This window comes from Muntiacus reevesi, chromosome 2 (assembly GCF_963930625.1).
Source record: "Muntiacus reevesi chromosome 2, mMunRee1.1, whole genome shotgun sequence".
NCBI classification, from domain to species: Eukaryota; Metazoa; Chordata; class Mammalia; order Artiodactyla; family Cervidae; genus Muntiacus; species Muntiacus reevesi.
The window spans coordinates 183,522,418-183,528,417 of record NC_089250.1 but is presented as its reverse complement, the minus strand read 5'-3'; positions in this window follow the sequence as shown (position 1 = coordinate 183,528,417).

The window sequence follows — 6,000 nt, the reverse complement described above, 5'->3', positions numbered from 1 at the left end:
TGTAGTGGTTTTTGCCATACATTGACATGAATAAGCCATGGATTTACATGTGTTCCCCATCCTGAACCCCCCTCCCACCTCCCTCCCCATCCCATCCCTCTGGGTCATCCCAGTGCATAAAACTGGAGCCCATTATACATTGTTAAGTAAGTCAGAAAAAAATTAAAAAAAAATTTTTAAGTGACAATGAGATGTGGGAGTAGTACCTTGGGTCACAAGGACCTTCCACTCTTCAGGAAAACAGAGGTTTTGTTGAAACCAAAACCAATTTAATAAAGAGTTGTTTTGTTTTTGTTTTTTTTTTAACATGATTCTATTTTGCTTCATTTTATGATGTGTGAACCACTTTGAAAGGGCAGAGTAGCTGTCTGGGGAAGCCGATTTAATTTCCTCCCTTTAGTTTAAAATGTTGGCTAATGTTATTATAAAAGAAAGTAGTTCCAACAAGTAGGTGTGTGCACACACATGCACACACACACAACTCATGAGTCCGTGGGGCAAATGAATGCAAAAGCAGCTTCCTAATAGCCAGTCTTCTTTTGTGGTGTGGAAATAATTACCAGCATGTAAAAGCCTATATATATTCAACCATTCTCACTTCCTGCAAAATTCAAATCTACAATTGATTTTCTTTCCAGGCTCCTGAAACCAGCTTTGTCAAAATTACTCAGGAATGGAATGAGGCCAAGCATTGCCCTTCGGGGACTGAGGACAAAGCAAGTCAGCCATGGATGGTACAGAGCTGGCCACATGCAATTACACCCAGACCTATGGGACAGCCATGCCCTGCATGGTCCCTCCCCAGCCAGGTCCCTGATGCCTGGGCTGCAGCCAAAAGCATTCAGGCACAGGTGCATTAAACAAGTATTTATTGGATTTTATTGGTGGTTAGAGGGTTGTAGTCGATTACAGTGCATTAATGGACCCAATTCTTCACAATGTCCTAAATCCAGGCTCTTTGCCATATGATTTCACAGTTCTTCTCACTAAAGAGTCACTGTGTTCTTTCCCCAGCATTTGATGCTGGGTTTAGTCGTGTGTCTCGCCTTGGTCAATGGAATGTCAGTCTGTGATATGTGACTAAAAGCTTGCAAAGTGGGTGCTCCATCCTTCTTGCTCTCTCATTCCTTTCCATCACCATGAGAACACACCCAGGCAAGCTTGCTGGTCCCAGGAGAAAATAAGAGACATCAGGAGCAGAGATTTCCTGATGCACCCAGCCTAGATCAACCACCCCTCAGCTGACCTGCAGATCCACAAAAATATATACGTTGTGTTAAGCCACCAACTTTGGGCTTTCAGCACTTCTGTGACCCAAGCTAACTGATACAAAGACAGACAGCTCTGTGTGGATCCTCCAACTGCCTTAACACAGTGGACTGGAGTGCTGCTTTGGCCCTGACACTACCAGTTACCTACCCAGAAATTGCTTATTCCTTTCTTCTTCCTCATTCACAGAGCTCCTCTTTCACTCAGGTATGGGATTGCCTTGTTTCTTAGAAGTGTTGGCCTCGGAGAATGAACCGTGATTGGTTGAAGTAGGGTTTGGCAAAGTACAGCCAGAGGGCCAGATCCAGCCCACTGCTTCTGTAAGTAAAGTTTTATTGGAGTAAAGCCATGCCCATTCATTTATGAATTGTCTGCGGCTGTTTTAACACTACAAAGGGTGAGTTGGGTGGTTGCAGCAGAGGTTGTCTGATCCAAAAAGCCAATAATATGACCATTTTTCAACAGAGAAAGTTTGTTGTTCCCTAGTCTGAGGCTTACATCCTAATGTTACTCAAACTCCCCTTAGCCAGTGATTGGTTTAGGACTGGACCCAAGATTCCATTCATCTACTGAGGACTGATGTGGCTGAGATACAGGAAGTCTGCTAGGGTTTTCTGGGAGACGCTTTAATACCGAAATGTTCAGGGAGATGCTGTACACCCTTCTTCTTGCCTTTGTCTGCTGTCACATGAGGACTTCATGTTTGGGTTGTGGCAGACTTTGCGACCGTGGGAAGAAAGATGAGAGCATCACAGAAAAAGCAAACAAGGAACCTGCTGTCTTGAGCTATTCATTCTCCAAACCCTTGGAGTCATCTACCCCTGATCTTAGTGTTTGAGACAATGGTTGTTCAGTCACTCTTTGCAACCCCATGGATTACAGCACACCAGCTTCCCTGTCCTTCGTTATCTTCCAGAGTTTGCTCAAACTCATGTCCATTGACTCAGCGATGTCATCCAACCATCTCATCCTCTGTCGCCCCCTTCTCCTCTTGTCCTCAATCTTTCCCAACATCATGATCTTTTCCAATGAGTCAGCTCTTTGCATCTCGTGGCCAAAGTATTGGAGCTTCAGCTTCAGCATGTCCTTCCAGTGAATAATCAGAGTTGGTTTCCTTTAGGATTGACTGGTTTGATCTCCTTGCAGTCCAAAGGACTCTCAATAAACCTCTGGTGTTCAAGATGGGTGGACAGTCACTTCTTGGTTGGTTCTGCCAGGAAGGTCTTGTCTAACTCGCCCCCAAAAGCCTGGAATCTGTACAAGGGACCGAGGTGAACCCTGCTGCCACAGTTTAGGAAACGGAACCCACCCACCAATATGTGAACTGGTTGGATGGAGTTAGCATTTCCTGTCACTCCAACCAGATCAACTTGTCCTCTCACAAAAGGGGCAGAGAGAGACATGGAAACCCCTCTCCCAGTTCATCCCCAAGGGAATAAAAGTGATGCTAGAACCTCCCCGATCTATGGACAAAAAAGGGAAAATGGGGAGAGTGCTGGGCAGGAGAGAAGCAGCAGCGGTCGCCGTGTTTATGGAGCTCTGGTCTGCGGACCCAGGAGGAAGTGTGTTTCTAGACATGGGCTTTAAGGAAACCTGGAGTCACGTCTGCAGCATTCTCCTTTCCTCCAAGACAGAGGGAATACATTTTGCTCCATCATGCAAAGGTGTAAGAAATGTCACATTCCTATTTCTGTAACTCCAGTTAAATCTGCTCTGAGTCCCCACACGCCTGGCAGGTGGAGACTTTGGTCTCGTCATTATCGGGGCTTCTTTTCCTCCTCCATGAGTTTACATAAGAACTCTGGGTTTGCAAGCTGTTGGAAAGCCAGGCAGGACCTAGGTCCCTGGAGGTCACCACTGTTGCAGTCACAACTGACCGTAACTTTCGGGGGCTGTCTGCCGCAAGCAATGGTCATTCCATTCCGTATGATCATTCCAACTGACCACAGATTCAGTCGCAAGAGACCCTCCCTATAGCAGGTCTCCACTGCACATGGAAATTCCAAAAAGCTCTCTGTTAATCTCAGCTTCCTCACTTTCTCACCTGTAAACACAAATGCTCCTCCCCATCACCCCAAACCTTGATGGTAAGTCGGTTAAATCCTCCTCCAGGGCCTCAGACACCAAAGCTCTTCACCTTCCCTCCTCAGGGGGACAATACAAGGGTATCTGAGACCTTCAGAAGCACAATGGTGGCCTCTCTTTTTGGTGGAGGGCGGTGCGGTGACAGTGGAAACTACAACCTCTTGTTCAAACGTTGTATATCACCACTATATCCCCAGGGTCTGGCACATAGTAGGGGCTAAAAGGACAGCACTTAGTAGGTACTGTTAGAGTCTGCTGAACTGAACTCTTGAGGTTGAAGCTATCAGCAGAAACCAGTCAAGCGACAAAATGGAAAACCAACTCATTAAAAAATATATTCGAGTAATCATGGCTTTGAGCTCTGAACACACAGGGCACCAGCCCAAGTTTGGGCAATTTTAATACAACCACCATTTTGCCTCCAAACAAACTGGCATCAGCTCCAGAAGCCTCTCTCAGCCTCTTAAAGAGAGCCAGTTTCTCCTCCTCTAAGTGGCGGCATTCCTCCTTGGGTTGCAAAGGAGCAGTGTTCACCCCCACTTGCCTCCAGCCAAGGACAGCAGCCAGGCGTCAAAGGTTTGATAGCTGAGCAGTATATTTTAGAGAGAAACACAAAATTATGTCTCATCAATCTGTGAGTACCACCACTTTCCAGAGGACAGAGATCCTGTCTGTGGAATCCTCCACAGGTCGAGCACTGACTTGGCTCAACTACACACTTTGGGGATTTTTGCAGGGAATAGTGAAGGTGCTCAGTAAAATAAAGGGACAAGAACTTGGAGTTCTCAGAGCAATCCTGGAGGGAGGAAGGGTGTGGGAAATGCAGGAGTGAAACAAAGCAAGAGTCAGGCCAAGACCGAGCAGGGAGCACTATGACCCTGTCCTTGGCCCCAGACCTCAGCAAGTCAACAAAATTCAGTCACACTTGGTGCAAACGGTTTATGGTTTGGAGATGAAAGCAGATGGGGCCGGAGGTTGAGGGTGGGTGTGGTGGGCGGAGGCAGCAGACATGGACCCAGATGCCCAGGACTTCAGGGAGGCTGTGAGGTATAGAGCCCCCACCCCAGTCTCAGCAGAAATCTCAGGCAGGGCTTCAGGCATCTGCGGATCACGGCATTTGTGGCTTTGAGAGCACCGGTTCCTGAGTAGATGCTCCCAGTACATTTTCCAGCTCGACCACTTGCTGGTGGGTCTGTAAACAAGTTACTCAAGGGTTTCTAAAACCTCAATTTCTTATGTCTAAAGCAAAGGACATATTCTCTATCTTGTTGTTGTTTAGTCAATAAGTTGTGTCTGACTCTTGCGACCCCACAGACTGTAGCCCACCCTAGTCCACAGGATTTCGTAGGCAAGAATGTTGGAGTGGGTTGCCATTTTCTTCTCCAGGGGATCTTCCTGACACAGGGACTGAATCCAAGTCTCCTGCATTGGCAGGAGGGTTCTTTACTGCTGAGCCACCAGGGAAGCCTGCATTATCCACCTTGTAAGGAAGTTATTGTGTGGTTAAGAGGAAGTGAGACTGTTCCAGCACAGAGCCTAGAATAGGGCGAGCTCTCCATAATATGAGCCTCCATCACCTGACCTCTAGATCTCAGAGGATTCGCCACAGACATAGTGGGCCCCAAAGCAGGCTGAATGGTGGAATCCCTTGGGGACACGCGAGCCCTAACCAAGACCAACTGAGGCAGAATCACTGGAGGTAGGATCCAGGAATCTGTATGTTTTAACAGAATCTTCACTATTTATCTATTTTTGGCCAGGCAGCATATGGGATTGAACCCATGCCCCCTGCAGCAGAAGCACAGAGTCTCAACCACTGGACCACCAGGGAATTCCCGGGAATCTGTATTTTTAAGCCCATGAAGTGATCAATAGAATTGCAACTTGTCTTCTTCTGGTTTTTTACATTTTACACTTTTCTCTTTTCAATCATTTAAAATATATACTCACAGATACACACAACAATTACCACAGTCAATTTGATAACATCTTATCACATCAAAAGGAAGCCCCACATCCTTTAGCTCACCCTCAATCCTTAGTCCCATACCCCAGGCTTAAGCAACCACTAATCTACTTTCCTTCTCTATAGATTTCCCTATTCTGGACTCTCATATTAATGGAACCGTATAATAGGTGACCTTTTTTTTTTTTTTTTTTTTTTTTTTTTTAATATTATTTTATTAGTTGGAGGCCAATCACTTTACAACATTTCAGTGGGTTTTGTCATACATTGACATGAATCAGCCATATAGTCACAATAGGTGACCTTTTGTGTCCAGCTTTTGTTCAGCATAATGTTTTCATAGTTCATCAATATTATAGCAGGTATCCAAAGTTCACTTCTTTTGTGGCCAAATAATATTCCATTGTGTGGCTACACCAGGTTTTGCCTATCTTTTCATCTGTTGAAGGGCATTGGGGCTATTTCCACCTTTCAGCTATTATGAATGATGCTACTCTAAACATTCATACGTAAATTTTTGTGTGGACCTATGTTTTCATTTCTAAATAGGCCTACCTCCAAGTTAAGATATACAAATGGCCAGTATGTACATGAAAATACAGTCAACACCCTTAGCCACTGGAGACATGCAAACCAAAATCATAATGAGATTCCACTTCACACCCATAGGATGGCTAGAA